The sequence below is a fragment of the Motacilla alba genome, chromosome 4 (genome assembly GCF_015832195.1).
Source record: "Motacilla alba alba isolate MOTALB_02 chromosome 4, Motacilla_alba_V1.0_pri, whole genome shotgun sequence".
In the NCBI taxonomy this organism is placed as follows: domain Eukaryota; kingdom Metazoa; phylum Chordata; class Aves; order Passeriformes; family Motacillidae; genus Motacilla; species Motacilla alba.
This window is the reverse complement of record NC_052019.1, coordinates 23726514-23746664: the sequence shown is the minus strand read 5'-3', so window position 1 is coordinate 23746664 and position 20151 is coordinate 23726514. Positions and strand designations below refer to the sequence as shown.

The 20151-nt window shown below is 41.4% G+C and overlaps 1 long non-coding RNA gene across 1 annotated transcript; it reads right to left on the bottom strand.

Moving 5' to 3' along the window:
- Positions 1-3979: 3979 nt before the first annotated feature.
- LOC119700806 lies at positions 3980-18231 on the bottom strand. Its single transcript, XR_005256884.1, has 3 exons — positions 18086-18231; positions 12475-12600; positions 3980-4653 (listed from the first exon to the last, which is right to left on the bottom strand). It is a non-coding gene; the product is annotated as an uncharacterized LOC119700806 (long non-coding RNA).
- Positions 18232-20151: the final 1920 nt, after the last annotated feature.

Below are 20151 nucleotides of genomic sequence, written 5' to 3'. Positions count from 1 at the left end.
ATTAATATATACCAATGTTTTTTCTTTTTCTCCAGAATAAATAGTGCTGCATATGAGGGCACTGTTTCAACCCTTCACTAGTGCCTAATAAATGTGTGCCTACGTTTAGAAATATGCATTTTACTTTTTTTGTTATTATGAAATAAAAGCATGAGAATAACTGACAAAAAATGCACAAACAAATCTCCAAATGAACACACTAGGAGTATCTTTAGCCTTAAGTAGGATACATCCTTTAAAGAACTAAGGAAGAGCTTGTTTTGTAGGAAATATTAATATCTAGCACTAGTTGTTTGCTTATTACACATGAAAGTTGCACACAAGTAATTCACAGGCAATGGAGCCTTTGGATTTAAAAGAGTAATTCCTTTGCAGTGCTAAACCTGTTAAATAAACTGGTCCCTCAAACTTGAATCAGCAACCAAAGAGATAATTCTATTAAATATTTCAATTGTACAAACAGGAATTTTTTTAATTCTTATATTACTGCTGCTAAAATTTGATTGTGGGCCTTAAATATCAGCTCTCCAGTGCAAAAAAACAGAGCGAAATTCTGCATCTTTGAACATGGGAGCACATCCCTCAGTTCCTCTGCACCAGGTCCTCAACACTCTCATCCTCAGGCTACATTTCACCCAGCTGAGGACCACCCATCCAGGTTTGTGTTGATATCATTGCATGTTTATAAGAGATTCTTTTGGGGTTTTCCATGCATTGAATTTATCCTGTCTGTGGAACGGCCTCTTAACACTTCCTACAAACAGCAAACTTCCCAAAGAATTTAAGACCTTTCAGATCTGAAGAAATCAGCATTTGGTGATATAAATTAGTTCTATATTTATGATAAACTAATCAGTGAATGACAGGTTAGGTGAGATTAAAGACTGAGACCCATTTTCTTTTTTCTGACTGCAAGTGGGTTGGAATTAAAGAAGAGCTCTACCTCATCTCCCACAGCCTAGGGCAAGTCAGGGACTGGGTCACCTTGGCACCAAGGTGAGTTTGAGGAGCTGCACCAAGGTACTTTTGAACAGCTGCAGAGTTGCTGTGCTCAAGCACGTGTTGCTCCTGATATGCTGCATTTCCAGACCCTGAGCAAGATGGGGCCTGCCACTCACCTCATCCAGTCTTGTCTCTGTGGCCATCCAGAACTGCTTCAGGGGACGTAAGAAGCCCTGCAGCAGTGCCACCTCCGCCTCTCCATTGAGGCACAGGCTGTCTGGCTTAGCAAGATGTGCACAGAGGAAATATTTGGGGATCCTGTGCTGAAGTGCACTGTCCTAAATTTTATCCAAACAAGATCTGTGTGCCAGAAAGAGGTCTTATCTAGCGACATCAATACATAGTAATTTTAAACTTTGCATCAGTGATATCTGGGGACTGGCTTTAAGTCAAAGCCTAGAGCAGGCACACTGATACACTTTTGAAAATATTTTGCTGGTAATTTTTTGATGGCAGCTGAACATTGAGCAGATGTCTTCATTGGGCAGTCCTTTTCTCTGGAATAATACTGTGGACTGAAAGTCCTGTTGAATGTCTAAATAGAAGTCTGAATGTGCCTCTCTAAATGATATTACCCTGCATTTGCAGGCACTGCATTTCATTTGCCTTTGTGTTGCTGTGATGGTTTAACCCCAGCTGCAGTTCAGCCCCTTGCAGCCACTCCTTCACACTGTTCTCAGCCCAAATCCAAAACACAGCCCCTTACTGGCTACTCTGAAGAAATTAACTCTACCCCAGCCAAAACAGCATGGTTACCCGCTTGCCTGATTCACCCAGGTCTCATCCTGAGTCTCCACTCACAGCTTCTCTGTTTGAAGATGAAAGATCCCATGAGACAGCCGAACAAGCTGGTGACTTAGGAACTGGCTGCTGCCATCACCACAACCCTGATGCAGTGGTGCCTGGCAGAGTCTGCATTTGTGTCTCACCACAGTTCTACATGGAGCAACCTCTTTAGCCAGCCACATCTTCACCTCCCTTGCTTTAGCTGGAGAGATGACATGACAGACTCCTGTGTGTGCTTCCCATGGTACCTTCCTTCACACGAACAGGTGCCAGGCATGAGCTTTCCCCTGCTGAAGGTGCCTGCAAGATGGGCTGCCTCCCAGTGTCCCCTGGCACAATGTCTGTGAGCAATTCTTCGAGTACTGCTGTTCAGTGAGTAGTGGCTTTCAAACACTGTCTGCTCCCTGAGGGGTCTGGAGCTCTTGCACCTCCATCTTTGTAAGCAAATGCAGTAACTATGAGTGGATGGTAACTCAGGGTCACTAACACAAACCTGCTGCTGCTCAGGACTCAGCTTGAGAAGGACTGAGTTGGTTTGCAGTGGTCAACCAACCAGAGAAGATTTTTACTGGAGAACTTTTAGCTGGCAGCCACTACTGGGATGTATATCCATCCCATCTGATATCCACTCTACTTATCTCTGCTGCAATGAAGAGCAAAGCACTTGCACAGCAACATTTGACCTAGTGCCCTGTTTGGGGCTCCTGGATGAGCCTGGGAGTGACTTGTGCTCAAGCCAGACAGCCCCATACACATTTTATCATTTCCTATCTTGCTCTCCACACCAATTTTCCTTCTTGGGAGATAAAACTTTTTGGAAGGAACAAAGCTGTATCTCATGCTACCTACATGCTTAGTTTTAGTTATCAGGTGTCAATCCTGAAGCCCAGCTTTTAGGAACAAAATTCAGCTCAAACCCTCCTGGCTGGCATGAATTGCACTTCTGTGACATTTGGAAAAATGTAGATATGGGATGGTAATGTGTTCTTGTAGCCCAAAAGGGCAAAAAACATCCTGGGCTGCATCAAAAGCAGCATGGCCAGCAGGGCAAGGGAGGTGATTCTGCCCCTCTGCTCTGCTCTGTGTGTCCAGCTCTCGCCCCCCCCAGCACAAGAAAGACATGGACCTGTTGGAACAAGTCAAGAGGAGAGCCACAAAGATGATCAGAGGGATGGAGCTCCATGAGGACAGGCTGAGAGAGCTGCATTGTTCAGCCTGGAGAAGAGTAGGCTCCAGGGACACCTTATAGCATCTTCCAGTACCTAAGGGGGACCTTCAGAAAGCTGGAGAGGGATTTTTTTCACAAGCAAATCATGACAGGACAAGGGGCAAAAATTTTAACATAAACAAGGACAGGTTTAGATTAACTGTTTGGAATAAATTCTTTACTGTAAGGGGTTGGCAAGAGAAGCTGTAGATGCCCCATTCCTGGAAGAGTTCAAGGCCAGGTTGGACAGGGTTTTAAGCAACCTGGTCTAATGAAAAGCGTCCCTGCCTATGGCAAGGGGTTTGGAATGAGATGACCTATAAAGTCCTTTCCAACTCAACCCATTTTATGATTCTATGATTCTCTGACACGAACAGCAGGGTCTGCACAAACCCATTTCACCCTTTACAGTTTAGAGCATTACCACCATGTAGGAATCAATGTGATTTTCCTTGATTGTTACTCAAAGAAAAATTGTGTGGGAAAACATGTACAGGCTATACTCTGCCATGTAGGACACTAAAAAAAGATTAAAACTTTAAAGAACTATGAGGAGACTTATAAAATGTTTTGGTGAACACATTAGTTATTTTGGAGAACCAGTAACATTGACTTAAAATATTTAGCTTTTGAATTTGACTTAAAAGTATTTATGTAGACTGAATGTAGTCATGTGTTTGGGGAATTAATAACTTTATTTCTAAGTATTACTTATTATTCTTATATACAACAGCCTGAGGAAATTTTGTTTTGCTTATCTACTTTTCAGTCACTTTGCTTAGATTTTTTCTGGGATCTGACCAATAAAAACAACTGGATTTATGATACTCTAAAGTTTACAGCAAACACTTAACAAATACTCCTATTTCAGATATGAAATTTACAGTGTTTAAATATAGTCTTCGATGTTATCATTTTCGGGGTTTACTGAGTGAAGTAGTTTTCCAGCAAATGTCAAGAAAGCAGCTAGTATGTAAATATACCGCAGAAAGTAACTGCACACTGCCATCTACAGAGCAGGCTGGGGATATGGCAGGAGCAGTTTATCGCCAGGAGACATGAGAGAGGGTATTCATACCCAAAAAAATGTCATGGCTTTTCCTCTTCTGGCAGCAGTTTCTGTTAGTGCAGAACACGCGTTGCAAAAGAGGCATCGTGATACAGACTGTGCACGACTTGTGTGAGGAATGAGAAATGGCACAGAGTGTGGTGAGTAATTATTTCTCTGAATGTTGTTGTTTGTAATACCAAGGCTACATTCAGAACAGTCAGGTGAAACCATGCAAGAGGGCAGGAGGAGTGCATGTCCCATTCCCGATGAGAGAGCTCCAGTGGGCATGCCAGGCTGCAGACATCACTGCAGCCCAGTTTGTGCAGTGTGTTGCAAGAGCACCATGTCAGATCCCAGCTCCCGCAAAAGTGGGTGCTTCATCCAGCAGTCTCTCCGCATTCCTGACCTGTATCTGTCTCTCTCAGCTGCCTCTCCCCTCTCCTCCCTGCCAGCTGCTGTTACTGCCCACTGCTTGCTTTTCCCAAGAGCTGCAGGGATCAGTAATGAGCACAGGACAGTCTTGGTCCCACCCTCCAGTTCAATTCATCCACACAGCAAGGCTGCAAGAAGCACCTCCTCAGGCCCAGCCAGCAGTTCTCTCCACAGTCTGGAAGAGAGAAGAAAGAGGGTGTACCAGTGTACCACACATTGAGATTATATTAGTAACACATAGGCAGCATTTTTCTCTCTTTCAAGGATTCCTTTTTGCAAGAAAAAAAACCAAGGGAAAATAAGTCACTGAAGAGTCCTCCTTCAGCTCCCCTCGTATATCTTCTATCCTATGCACAATTGTCCTTTTCAAGAAGCTTTTGAAGGACACTTGGTGGATAAAAGAAAGTGGGAACCATTGCATAAGGCAAAAGCAGCCATAGAGGAGGAACCACTTTGCTTTTACCACCCACTTCTGTGGGCCTTGTAGACCTCCAGATGCCACAGGTTGTCTCTTGAAAATCTGCAGTGCTCAACAGAGCATGCTTTGCTCATAGCCTGGTTTTGAGCCCTTTGCTGCTGGGTGGCTGTGAGCTAGAGCATCCTGCTTGTGTTTATCACTTTGTAACTGAGGCTGTTTGTACGTCTCCTGTAGTGATAAACCACTGGGGTTTAGACTGAGGTCAGCGGAGCAAGTGCTGGCACTAATACATGCAAGGACACTGCCTATCACAACTGGTCCGGCAGCTGGGTTTGATAGCGGGCATGTCTATATAAATCTTTGACAACAATATTGGTCAGAAGCCTCAGCCCTAAATCACTGTTAACACTGTTCTAAAAAACCAGCCCTAAATTAGCTGAACCATTAGCCTCCCTCTCAGAAGGAAAAGTTAACGTTTATTGCACTGACTGTAGTCCCCTGTATTACCCATGTTTGGCTTCCTTCAAAGAGCTTATCTCATCCTGAAATGATGATGAATTATTACAAACTTAATCTTACTTCAGACTTTTGGCTCAGGGGCCTAGAAATTTCTTCAGTGCCAGATTGTTGACTTCAGCCTCAATTAATGATCACTTTTTATCAGCTTAGTTCAAATGTTTGGTTTCTAACTTTTGGTTGCATAGTCTAAACATTTCCGAAGTCCAGATAGACAGCTTTAAATTAAAATGTTGTGATTCTGATACTGACTTGATGCCTTCCTGGCTAAGTGGGAATATTTCATTCTTCCATCACTATGATTAATAGACCTGTCTCAAAGCCTATGCTTTAGAGCACCAAGGAGTGAAGTAAACAAATGCCATGTAGATTAACCTAGTTAAGACCTAATCTTACACTTCCATGAGAAGGTTTTTTTCAATTGTTCAGAAGCTAATGCACTCTCTAGTAAAATTTTCATAATTTTGCAATTATGAATACTTGCACTTCTCTGCAGTCACCTATTTATCATTTTCTTAGCTGAAACTTTTGTTCTGCAGATCACATGCTCTATGGTTAAACATCACTCATTACACAAGCACTTCAGAGTTGAACCTAAGTATCAGCAAACTATTCTGCAAGAGTCTCTGCTAGCAGATTGCAGATCTTTACCAGCAATAGTTAAGACAGGATAAAAATGAATGTCTTCACATGAAACACTGGTAGTTCTGCCATGAATACCCAGTCCTCAGGCATTCTCAGCTGTGGATGCTAGACCAGTCACAGATTTTGTAATGGCTTGTTCCCTCACCCTCCATCAAATACCCCTTAGGAATTAAAAATACACTACAGGAAATCACAGTCTTTAGCACAGTAAGAAAAAAAATGCTCAGGTTCACTGTTACTAATAATGAAACTCATCTTGTCATATTGGTTTGCAATCAAAGATGCATCTATATTTTGTATACTTACTTTAGTACCTTCTTATAAACTAACCAAGCAGATTTAAACAATTTCTTCCCGAAAGATAATTAAGTCAACTTCTGGTAAACAGGAGATATATTTGAAATTGAATACACTTTTTATATTCTGAAGTTTATTGTACCAGCTAGGGTTTTTTATTTAGTTAGAAAAGTTGAACTGAGACAGAGACACCAAAACAATTATCATTCTTGAAAATCATTAAAAAGCACTTAATACTGTTTTGTTTTGAGTAATTTGAGATTCTTAAAATGCTCATTAAATTTATTAATGTATGTTCTGGTATGAATATATGTGTATCCCTGTCTTGCATTTGCCAGCAATCATAAAATGGAATTAACATATTGTCCTAGTGCATATTTCAGATTTATGCAAAGAATCCTGCCAAGTATTCCCATCACTTAGGGATGAAAGGTTAGATACATTAGTTCCTTGCATAGCCATGTGGACACTCAGCACAAAAAAGGATTTGTAAATCTGCTGAGACTTATTTGAACCCTAATAGTGTTAAATAAAATGGAAGCATCCAGGAGATCAAAGCTGTGCATCCCACTGGTGAATTAAGGGCACATGAGCAGCAGGGAACTGGCAACACAAGAAACTCTATGGAAAACATGTAGGTGCCCAGAGTAGCAGCTTTCTTACTGTGATAGAGCCAAGACTTCTTAAAAGCAATGTGAGCACTCTCCTTCACAAGGCAACTTAATCAGACAGATAATTTATTTATTTTATGCTATTCTCATCTCTAATAAGTTTATACAAACCTTTGACTTCTGTCCCACTGTACAGGTCAGGGACATCAGATACTATATCTTTATGTGTGCAAAAATCATGCATTATCTGCCTATTAAATGCCTGCCTTACCATCATTTGTCTTGATTAATTCCATGATGAGAAGTGAGATGCCTGTTAAATCCTGCCTTTATTGGCGTGATTAGACCTCTGTGCACAGGCAAGTCATAAATGGAGGATTATTTTGTACCCAGGCTGTAAGCATCATTGCTCTGGCAACCACAGTTTTTGTATGAGGGAATATGCTCAGGAGCAGATGTGTAAATAAAGCTCTGGGCAAGAATTTAAAAATTTTGTCACTCAGCAAAAAGTGCAAAGTTACAGCAAGGTAAATTCAGAGATCATTTTCCTTCTGTATTTATATATTTTTATTGAATAGTTCAAGAGGTAAGAGACATAGGTAATAGACTTATAATGAAATATAAGTTATGATACTTACCTGTGTTCTTTTTTACTCATTCATATGTCAGTTTGAATATTACAGAACTCAGGAGGTCTCCTCTGAGATAACTTCAGAGTCATACTGTTCTTGGTCAGATAATCTGTCCTGAAACAGCTGATAAATTTTCATGGCTATCAGATTATTTTTCTCCTGGCTAGGTGCACCTAAGACTATAATGATACCACTGGGTACCCCTATCAAATAGGCTTTGGTATTGATAGCTGAATACTTTCTAAATCTCATTGACTAGCTCAGAAGTATAATGAAATATCTGATGCCTATGAAGTTTTTCCTACAAAGAGCTTTTTCTGTCCTACTGGGATGTCTTTAGAACAGATCAAGTTCTCTAAAATCTATGTGATTTGCGAACTTTCCCTTCTTTTCTGCCATTCTTTCTGAGGATTCCATGTCTATTTTTAAATTACATCACTTTCTGTCTGATATTTTTCACTGTGAATTCAGTTTAACACCAATAACATAATGAAAATAATCATTGTTTGCAAAAGATGGGTGGCTCTGACCACATGTATGCCTCTGGTGCTGCACTGCTGACAGTCCTGCCTCTCCCTCTGTGTCATGGGCAGCCTGGTCAAGTGTCCACAGTGTGCTCAGGACATCACACAACTGATGTTTGCTAATGTGCAACCAAACAATGACCAGTCCTCAGGGATGTGAGTCTCCTTTCCCCAGTCACACACCTTAGGTGAAGCCCTCAAGGAATGAGTTAAGTCTCTCCAAATATTGCTGTGTATTCAACCACGCCCTCTCTCCCTTGCTCCACCAAGACATTTCCTTAGAACAGACCTTTTCCTTGCAAAGCAGCCAGAGTCCTTCTCACATGGAAGAGCACAAGGCATTTCAGTGGAGACAGGCTGGTTAACCAAGACTGGCTGCTTTCAGGATGAGCTTCTTGGTGCTGTGTGTTCTTCTAAGGTGATTCTGAGTTTTGGGGGGAAATCATATACTACACACTCCATCATTAACAATGTACTTTGGACCAACTGTGTCATATCTATCTGGAACACTCAGGGAAATTGAGGGAGACTTCTGAGTAATTTGGCTCAGTTTCAGTGTGACAGAACCAATGTAATTACAGGGAAGTATTCCGCCACCCTTCAGAGTGTATGTTCCCTGCAAACTTTAGTTAAATTTATAGCTACTCTTGAGCAAATAGCTGTGAACAAGATAGCTGCTTTCTGACTAGATACAGACAGAAAAAAAAAATTGTTCTCAAACAAATAATTGCTGCTATCCATCATCTGTATCTCATTTCAAGAGTGGTCTGCTGCAAGTGTTCTCCTTGGGGTAGCTGTGGGAAATACTATTTGAGTCTTCCAGAACCTGATAACACAAAAAAGTATCATGACACAACTTGGTTGTGGATACCATCATTTTTGACTAAGGCGTCTACTTGAATTTCTGGGTAGAAGAAGGAAGGATTTTTTTTTTTTTCTTACTTAAATTTGTCTCTCTTCTCATTTAGCTCCAGCTCCTGAGACAGTCTCATCCCCCTCAGGCTGGAGCTCTCCAAGAGGAATGCCCTGATTTTCATTTCTGGGGTAGAAGAAAGATTCTGGCCAGGGCATGGAGAAACAAGGTGCTCTAGGCATCATGCCTCCACTGCTGGAGCATCATCCCTGCATGAGCAGGGCAGAAATACAGCCCAGCCAGGCAAAGTGGTGAAAGGCTTAGGACAAGGAATGCTGCCACTACGTGGGATTTTGGTATCAAGAAGTTTCATGTTCACTTGAAATCACAATGCTCCCAGAGCATCTTTGCACGCAGAGCATTTTAAACTGCATTGTACCAGTGCTAGTTACTGATGGCACGTGGGCTGGCTGGGGTGTGACCACACCCCAGCTGTGATGCAGCCTGGCTGCCTCTCTCAGACCCTCCCCAAGGTCCCTGATGGCACCATGGCTTGGTGAAGCTTCCCATCAAACAGGCTTGAGTAGGCTTCACATCAAACACCCAGAGTAGATGTGACTTGGGAAGAGGCCATCTCCTGACTGACTACAGAGTGACTGTCCTCTGGTGGCAACCAGAAAGATTTGAGAAGTGTGAAAGAATAATTTATTTTGCTATATTTTTGGCATCAGTTTGGGCACCATAATAACTCATACCTTTTACCATTCTCTTGTCTGCTTTTACTAATTTGGATTTTTTTTTAATGCAATGGTAAGTACACTAACCTTTAGTTTAAAATATTGCTTCCTTTTTAAATTAAGATCTTATATAAATTACCAAATTAAATCCAAAATATTCTTCAGGCAGTTCAGTATTTACTTATTTTATTTTTTGTAATTACTCTAGCTGGAGGCATGCTATTGGATTTATAGGTGTTTGGATAACTTAATTTAAAAGAGCAAAACAGACTAAACTAGATAAGAGAAACTTAGGCCAAATTATACTACTTGTGACATATGTGATACATAATGCTGTGTAATTAGATATTAAAATGGTTTCTGTACAGCAGGATGTTTTATGAAAATGGGACAAATGTTTTTTAAATGTACCACTGGAAACCAGACAGATGGTAACCTATATCCCCAAGGAGGATAGCTGAGTTCCACCAAGTTTTTTATATGAATTTGAACTGTAGTGAACAGGAAAGGAGGGAATTTGTGATTATAGTCTAGTTTGCCATTAGTCAATGTTTGGCTGAATGTGCAAAGGATGCTTATATGGCGTTTAGTCTGGACAGTAATATTTTCTGGGGATTTGTTCTTTCTTGAGCAACAGCAGAGCAGATGGAGACAAAGCAGATCTAGCAATAAATCATGGAGACAGGATACTTGAAGGAAGCAAGATGATATACAGGAACAAAATAGAAACTGAGGGATAATTGTAACACAAATGCAGAGTGTATTCCCAGTAATTTTATTAATGCTGGGGACAGTACTTTAAGGCTGAGCATTTTCATGTAGCTTGGCTGTTAAAACCCCTATTACAATTTTTAATCAACATCCTTTGGGAGCAAAACTTTTCAGGTTGCATATAAAAAAAGATCTCTGCTATGAACTGAAACTCCTGGTGACCACACAATTTACAAATGCCTGACAATCATAAACTGCAAGATGCCTTTTGAGACTCAACTGGTTTTGTGGCTACATGGATTTAGCTCTGAGATCCTGATGGCCTTCAGGACAACCCGATACACATAATAGTAATGGGAAAGACACCTACAAATACAGAAGAAGAAACAGCAATCCCAGGAAGCAACATCTCCATGGAAAAAATTTAACCCACTAGCAGCTGGAGGGTAGTGCTCTCTCTGCTCCCTACTTGGGAGGCAGCACAAAGCCACATCTCTGCCAGAAACTGACACGTCTTTTTCAGCCAGACTGCAGTGTGACCCTGGGAATGGTACTTCCTCATAATTCCCTGCCGTTTGCTCTCTTGCTGTCACACCAGCACCTGCATCAGTGCTGACAGTGCCTGTCTCTGTCAGATCTGCTCTCACACTTATTTCACTGGAGTGTTTATAGTTCCATTCCCCAGCTTGGAGGCTGCTGATACTGAGGAAGGCAATGGTGAGCAGTTCAAGGCCCTGGATAGCAAAGGGTCCCTTAGCCCCTCTTTCTTGCACTAAAGAGAGGCAGAACCTTGGCTTCCAAGATGCGATAAGATGAGGAACTGTCAATTCCCAGCTTGTCAAGCTCAGGCAAAGGATTACTGTTGCATTTGGCACTTGGATAATCTAAGAGAAAAACTACCCATTGATCCAACCCACGGATGTCCACATCAGATCATTCTTGGTGCCTTTCAGGATGCACCAGGCACCGGCAGCACCATACAGCCCTGAATGCAGTCAAGCCCAGCTTAACCTGCAGTGATTATCAAATGGTTGGTACTCATGCACCCCCTTGGATCACGTGTTGCCCACTTTAAGTTAGCATTTGCCTCATCTCAGTGACCCTCTGAGACAGTCCTAATACAAATAATGGCTGAACGAGGTGTGTTTGTGTGCTGCAGGAAGGAGTGTCACACAAAGAAGACTCCTTTTAGCAGATGAAGGATTAGGCAAACTAAAGGCAGAACTATTGAGAAGGAAGATTGGCATTTTTGATGAAAAATGTATCATAAAAACATCTTTCAACAGTTTGCAGAGATAGTAATTTTCAAGCAATAATTATAAATTTAAAATAATTTTAATTATAAAAATAAAAATTAAACTCAGATGAGCAGTTTTTTGGTATTGTAATGTGTTTTTTTCTGGTCACATATTAGAATGACTTGTTGAAATGTGAAAACAGGTAGAAAAGCAAAACATGCCATTAATGGGAAGAGCTAAAAGCATAGTATTTTATTTGGTTTTTCAGTAGCTTGTACCCAAGTTTGAACAAAGAGAGTAACAAAGCTTATGTCCCCCTGTCTGCACATATTCTTGTGTAGTAGCTGGAATTCAGCATTACATCGTAGATTTTCAAGAAGAAGCAGCCTGATTTCCCACATACCCATATATATCAAACTCTGTATAATCAAGGCTTGCAGGCTGACATCCATTTGGTATGTGGTTGCTGAATTGTCCATTTCCGATTATCATCAGGACATTTATGTATTAGCTAGATACTGCAGAAGTATCACTCTTTGAATACTAGACTATGTGTAAGGAGGCAGAACTTCTGCTAAGTGATACAAACAAAATTATTTTGATTGTAAATTATGTGGTGCAGACACAGAAATAACTAGAAAATGAGCTAATTTCAGCACGGTTACTGTGTTGGCTTTCCTTGTCCATTATCAGTGATACATTCTTCTCCCCCAGCTTTGTTTACCTCCCCCTTGGTCTGAGGTAACACCTCAGGAGTGGACAGGAGTACCACCTTTATTTTACCTCAAGTTCCCTCTGTGGTGCCTTAACTTACAGCCCAAGCTCCAGGTATCCACGGAGGCTTATTCAGGTGAGGGGCTTTGGTGGTCACAGATTGTGTCTGTCCCATTCTAGTTGGTATGCATGACCCAGGATGATCTCCCTTTTTTCCTCCTCCTTCCTATCAAAGAAGGGATGGGAAGATAACATGAAATAGAATTTACTTGTCTCTTCAATTGTAAAAACCATTTACAAGAAACACTCTTAGAACAAAAAGTTTTAATGAGTCACATTTCAGATGCCTTATATAATGTTTCCTTCCTGACAACACTAAAACATCATCAGAGTAAGGAGGCTGAAGTTCTTGCATCTGAAACCTTGTATGTTGGTTATCCTTTAATGCTGTAAAAAGCCAGGGTCATACTAACACCTTTGATCCTCTAGAGTAAATAATTCTGTCAAAAACCAAGCCAGATTTATGAAATCTTGACAATAGCAAAAAAACTACCAAACCAGGAAGTAAATGCTTTATAACATGGTGGTGCAACTTTTTCAGTTGTGAAGAGAACTAAACTTCAAGGGCAGAGATGTCTTTACTCTTCCTAAATTTTAATTCTTCATCAAAGTCAATATAAGGAGAGAAGCACACTACCTGGATCTATATTCAGTAATATCTGTTAGAGATAGCTCTTTGTGACAGGGCTCCTTCCATCTTAAAGCAAAGGAGGAAAGTCCCTGGGACTCCAGACCTGGGAGCCCACCTGGCACTGTTCACCAGAGGGGTGTGGGTGATACCTGCTCCAGCAACAGAGAGAGCATCCTCTTGTTATTCATGAACAGGTCTACCATCTTGCTCCTTATAATAATTTCACATTGCTGTAAAATGTAGCATAAACATTTTAAGAAGAGAGGCCATATAACTCATAAGTTAAAAATACTCTTTTAGTTTAAGAAAATTGTTCTGTTAGTCTGAGACATAATGATGAAAGAGAAGCCACTTGTGCACAAACAATTTTACTAAATAATTAAACTTATTTCATCTTACTGTTAGCAGATGAAATCATGACAGTTTCTTGTGCTTGGAGTTAGTAGTAAGGTTTGGTTTGAAAGATGTTGCTTCAGTGGATGAGTAGTACAATTACAAAATACACTCAAATATCCAATGAGGTATGATTCTGTAAGATAACAGTTATGGTATAAAAATTGATTCTGTAAGATAACAGTTACTGGTATAAAATTTTCAGCGCTTTCTTGTGCACAGCTGTTATTTTGAAGGAGAAAAACCCCTTCTGGTGCTAAAGCTGTGGAAATGAGGCCCATTTCATGTCAAGAATGATGTATGGACTGATAGCTCCTGAAAGGTGAAGACTTACTTATCAGACGTCTACCTTTAGAGTTATGGCTGGCTGAAGTAATTTGACCAATTACTTTTACTGATGTCCTGAGCAGTCTGTGAGCTTGTTTTTGTTACCAGTGACAGTATGGTCCAATTTGATGCCCTAAGACCAACATAACTAAACAAATTAGCTTTCCATTCCAAAGAAAATATAACCTAAAGCAAGCTGTGACTTATGTGAAACAAATGCTGGCTACAGCCCTTGGGGTCTGTAGTCTTACCTCCGGCCAAATTACCTTTAAAACCACACAGGAAAACTCTGAAATTCAATTAATGAGTACTTACTACCAAAAAATAAATTGCTAGGGTCTGTGTGGATACTGGAAAAAATATCAAATCTTCCAGAAGTGCAGCTTTTTATGAAATGTTCAAATGACTTGAGAGATTGGGGCCCTGGCTGAGCAGCTCTGCTGCACAAGAGCAGTGGAGGGAGCAGCAGCACAGAACGTGCTGCTCTGGGTTGACTTTCCTGTGACACAATATATCCTGCAATCAAAAACACAAAATATGTGTACCTAACTAAAAATGTGTCTGTTTTGTTTGCCTCTGATACAGAAGCAGAAATCACTTTGCACTTTACACAGTCCAAATTTCTTTCCTTTTCCTGTTTTCTCATTTACAGGAGTTGGTGTTCTTCTGCCCCTCAGAAAGTTGAAGGCTGGAGGGTGTTGTAGGATAAAAGTTACAATTGAGTTTATTTCCTTTATTCCACATTATCAGCTCTTTGTGGTTCTGAGGTCTGGTCTCAGTAACAACAGAAAACACAAGGACTGTTGTCAATCCCTGTTGTTATTTTTCATATTTTATATAAACTAAACCAAAATAAAGAGAAATAAAATAAAAATGTTTGGAATGTCTGTGTAACATAGGAAATGTTTAGGCAATGTAAGAATAAAATGCATTTCCTGACATTATGAAACACTGGAGTTTTTTTCCTGGCCTGTCAGGAGAAGGACTAGGAGAAAGAGTATGGACAATGCCTTTTTGAGAGCTCCAGCCCCTGGAATCATAGCATTTTGAAAATAACTTATTTTATTTTATTGTGAAGATAGTTGTCTATCCTTGTGGAACTCAGCAACTCTTAAATTTGTTTGCTTAGGAGAAAAAACAGTCTGAGTAATTATTTTAGAAGAGGTGACACAGATAAGATACTCCAGTGCCTATTTTCCCCACCTTTCTTTGACTCCTGAGCACCTCCCTAGAATTTATCCTTTTCTTCACTAGTAGCAACAAGAACTGTTTTAAGCTACATGTCCAAGATCAGAGAGATGTGCACTCATCTCTCTTAAGTTGTTTAGCTTTACACAAATGTCAGAAATGTTTACTTCTGTTACTGCAGTTACTAGAAAGAAACTCATAGTGCTAGTTGTTTATCTTGTTTATTCTCATTATCCTGGGCTTGACAGCATGACATCAAGATTATCTGGGTATATTTGTGGCTCAGAGGACTCTTACCAATACCTGGGTAGAATTAGATGTCAGGTTGCATTTTCTTATAATGAAAATACCCAGTTTTATCTTCTGGGACTCTTGTGACTGTCATCCTTACTTTGGGCAAACTATTTAGCAACTGCAGTCACATGGATTTACTCAAATATGGGATGCAGACCGGAGTGTACAGCAGGAGTAATTCAGAAATTACTCTGAAGAAAAGTGTTTGGACTGTGACTTTTCTCTCCAGAAATTTTCCTTTTAGAGGGACATTGTGAACTTCAGCTGCAGCAGTCTTAAAGGATAAAGAACAGATTGCTCATATGTATGCTCGTGTTCTCCAGAAATATGGTGTGGCATTTACCAAACACACACCTCTAAACACAAAGTATAAGTTTATAGTTCCCATTTCTAAGTGTGAACATGCTTGAGATTTTGCTTTTGACATGTACCATTGATGGATTTACACTTGTGAAAATTGGAACTGGATTCCTGCAGGGTGCAAGTCTGATTTTATTGAATATAAGAATACAAATGTATTTCCAAAAATCACACAATCTAAGCTCTAACTCTGAATGAATTGCAGACTATATTTTCACCCTTTAAGTTGATGTTGTACTTTTGAAAAATTCCTTGTTGTTTTATTTCATCACCCTTCTAAATATGGAGACCAAGGTTCAGACTCAAAAGGGAATCTGGGATCCCAGCTGATTTCTTTCTACTCACATATTCATCCCAGCTGTAAAGGTCTGCTGGTTAAATCAGGCCTTTAAAATTACTCCTCTATAATGCTGTGTCTTACAATTCGGCCTTTCCCAATCATCTTTGTAACTCAACTGCCCTCCAAGGATTCACAGAGGAGTGACTCACTGGCATTGAGACTAGATAAATTATTCTGTTGATGGTGCCTAGGAGGTAATAAAATTCACTTGAGTCCCTCAGATCTGGAAAGGCAATGAAGTCAGAAGAAGGAAATAGCAATAAAAGCTGTGTTTTGTCAAAAAGTCAGTGAGTGTGTGACTGTGAATACCTACAAGGGGTAGTCTCTAGAAAAAGAAGTTACCATTTCTGCAGACACCTTTGACACAGACAAAACCTAGAAATAATGGATGATATCTCCATTACCTAGGACTGTACCTCATTCATTTTCTTTGTGACCAGAAGAATATTTATATAGCAGTTTCCAGCCAGGGAGCAGTTTCTAGCCGGGGAGCTCAAGAAGCTTTAAAGACTACAATTAGTCTCACCTCTGAGTTTGGGCAGTGCTATCTCTATTGCACAGATGGAGCAACATTAACACGGGGAAGCTGTTTATCAACTGAGCCAACCCAGCCTGTAGAGAAGGTAAAGCACAAGCCCCAAATGCCTGCCCCCTGTTCCTGCACTTTGTCCATTTTTCTGTCAAAGAGCCTTAATGAGCTTTATATATGTATAGAAATATCAATGCATAATAATCTGCCTTAGCATTCCGAGGGAGGGCTAAAAAATGTAAGAATAAGACATAAATCATTGATTAAAATGTCAGAAGTGATAAGAATAAAAGATTGCTTCTGCCTTTGCTGAATTACATATGCAAATTTGCATACACTACAAAATGAACATCTCTAAATGAATGAATTAGAATCTCATGTAGAAATGACTGAACCACATTTGCATACAACATTTATTAGGAGGAGATGTTCTTATTTTTGGAATAAACAGTGAGAACAAATCCCTGGAATCTGCTGAAGCAGCGTGTGCCTGCAGCTTGTCAGAGCACACCGTCCACCCTGCCAGTGTCTGCAAACAAGTATGGATTGTGTCCTGAAAAACCATAACTAGAAGAATCAGGAAAACATTCATGCATCCCAAATGTTTACAGGAATTTATCACATTGTTTGTAGCCTGAAAAAATTAAAACCACTGAGTTTTTCTTGATATTATTTTCTTTTCAGGCAGCCACACTAGTACTTTGGCAGGTTTGACTTCACCGTTAGGACAGGAGCATCCATATTTATTTGAAACAAACTTTATATTCTACTAGCTAAAAGACAGGCAACTTTTCAGTAAGACCAACCCAAAGGTATTGATGCAATTAAAAAGTATTGGAATTGGAAAGTACAGCATAGCCTACCTATATATCCAAGACTTCAAATTATCAGGCATAGAGAATCATGAAATAAAAATCCTATCTGAAGTCTATGTTCTTATTCGATGTATGAATTCAAAACATTGTCGTTTTCACAAGATTTCATGAAATGCTGAATTGTCTTTGAGGCTTTATTTCACCCAGAGCTCCTTTTATTTGATGTAAAGGTGAGCACGCTCAGCATGTGCATTTTCAGCCACCATAAAAACTATTCCAAGTATAGGAAATTCCTTTCAGTTAGTTATGGTTAAAGCACCAGGGGAGAGAGGAGAACAGGAGGAAATCCATCCTGACTCCCACCCACAGGCATCCCACAAGAGACTCAGACCACCTCTTCTTCCTTTGTTGCTAGTTACTTCTTAAAATGAAGAGCTTATGGAAAAACGCATGAGCCTCTTTTCCCTGGGCACCGTATTTGCAGCAGTGACCCTACAACTATTTCAAATGCTTTGCGTATTCACGTCGCGGTTTAACTCCGGCCGGCAGCTCAGCCCCACGCAGCCTCCCACTCGCTGTCTTTGGTGGGATGAGGGAAATCGGAAGGGTAAAATCCCCAAACTAACCACTACGAAGAAAATTCATTCTACTCCAGCCAAAACCATTTATCAAAACAACGGAATGTAATGAAGAAGGAAAATAAAAGAAAGAAAAGGAAAAAAAAATTTAAAAAAAACCAAACAAACAAACAAAAAAAAAAAACCAGCAAACCACCTTTTCTACACACGCTGCTGCTTTTTCCCGGAAGGTGTGTTGCCTGTGTTAATGTCTTTACTGGGCAGTCCGCCGGGAGTTGTTGGGGCGGCCGGCGCTCGGAGGCTCCGCCGGGAGTTGTTGGGGCGGCCGGCGCTCGGAGGCTCCGCCGGGAGTTCTTGGGGCGGCGGGCGCTCGGAGGCTCCGCCGGGAGTTGTTGGGGCGGCCGGCGCTCGGAGGCTCCGCCGGGATTTGTTGGGGCGGCGGGCGCTCGGAGGCTCCGCCGGGAGTTGTTGGGGCGGCCGGCGCTCGGAGGCTCCGCCGGGCCCCGCCGGGCGGGAGCGGCGGCGCGGCCGGAGCGCCTCCAATCCAAACGGGGGCCGGGAGCGACCTCTGGCGGCGCTGCCGGGGCGTGCGGGTCCCCGCGCCTGGAGCGGCCCGGCCTGGCGGCACCGCGGCCTGTGGCGCGCCCTGAGCCTGATCCTGCTCGTCGGCACACTTGGGTTTGTCCCAGCGTGTCCCCCGCGTCAGCATCCCCCGGCAGATGCTCACCTGTTCGCTCGCTGCCTCGGCAGTCGGGTGCACTGTCTCAGGGCACCCCCAGCAATTCACAGGATGCCATCCAGAGGGACCTGGACGAGCTCAGCAAGTACGGGACCCTCAGGAGGTTCAATAAAGCCGAACGCAAGGAAGGCCCCTCGCCTGGGTGGGGACACCCCCAGTATGGACACAGGCTGGGGGATGGGTGGATGGATGGCTGGAGAGAGCCCTGCAGAGCAGCCTGGGAACGGTGCTGGACGAGAGGCTGGAGGTGACCTGGCAATGTGCTGTTAAGCATGGAGAAAAGAAGGCTTCAGGGAGACCTCATTGCAGCCTTCAGGGGGCTTAAAGGGGGCTTACAAGAAAGATGGGGACAAACTTTTCAGCAGGGTCTATTGCAATAGGACAAGGGGTAATATTTATGAAAATTATAGAAGTAGGATTCAAAATAAACTTGGACTCTGCTTGCCGAAGACATTTTCCTGTGACATTCCCAGTTCTCAGAGACATAAAACTACACAGTACCTTGGTACAAGTGAATCTTGGACAGCTGGCTACATTATCAGTAACACTATGTACCAGATACCTCTTGAGGAAAACTGTGTGAAAAGGAAGGTGGTGGCATTGTGGCCATTTGTAACATTCCTATTTCTCTGTCGCTCTGAAGTGTAGGATACAGGGCATCATTCTGTGTAAAGTACGGTCTCAAAACATGCCCAAAAATCAGAACAACTGTCTGTCTATGCATCCTGACTTCAGATTCCTCAGTTTCTTCCAAAGGTGTGAAGACATATCGTCCCACACATAGCAACCTTTCCCTTCTTGGCAATTCTATCTCACTTTTGGCAAGCTTCAGTTTGTCAGTCCCTCTAAGCCCATAGCTGTCATTTGGAAGGACTAATTTTTTTATATTTTTTTATTAGACCAAAGCTCAAGTTTGAGCAAGGCACATGGCATTTCTTTTCATCTCTTTAGCACTTCAGTGCTTTCAGTGGCTTGGTCATAACCTGGACCCCTCTGAACAAGCCACAGAGCAAGCAGAGAGCAAGAGGGTGGCTCCTACTCTGGCTCACTGATCTTCCAGGGAGACAGTTTTAAAATAAGTAAAGTTCAGAAACCTTTGGGGGTTCACTTGAAAACAAATTATTTTATTTGAGTAAGAAGATATCTTCTAGGTTTGATCTTAGCCCTGTCACCAATATCTCTTCTGGAATTTCTAAGTTGTTTCTCTAGGCAAGGTGAAGCCTGAGGAAATTGTCTTGATTCTTTGTAGTGACCAGATTTTACATTTTACTTTATGCTAATTGAACACCTAAAGACTCCATCCCTCTCATCATAAACAAGAAAGGCTTCTTAGAACAGACAAACAAAAATGTCTCTACCGAGGGGAGTCTCCCTCAACTTACAAATGCAAAACCAAGAAGAATAAAAAAACATATCCAAGAAAATTATCTTTTAAAGATAATCATATTCTTGAAAACACAATGTGCATTGCTCTGCATATATTTTGGAGGAAAAACAACATGTGCAAAATGTATTTTCTCCAT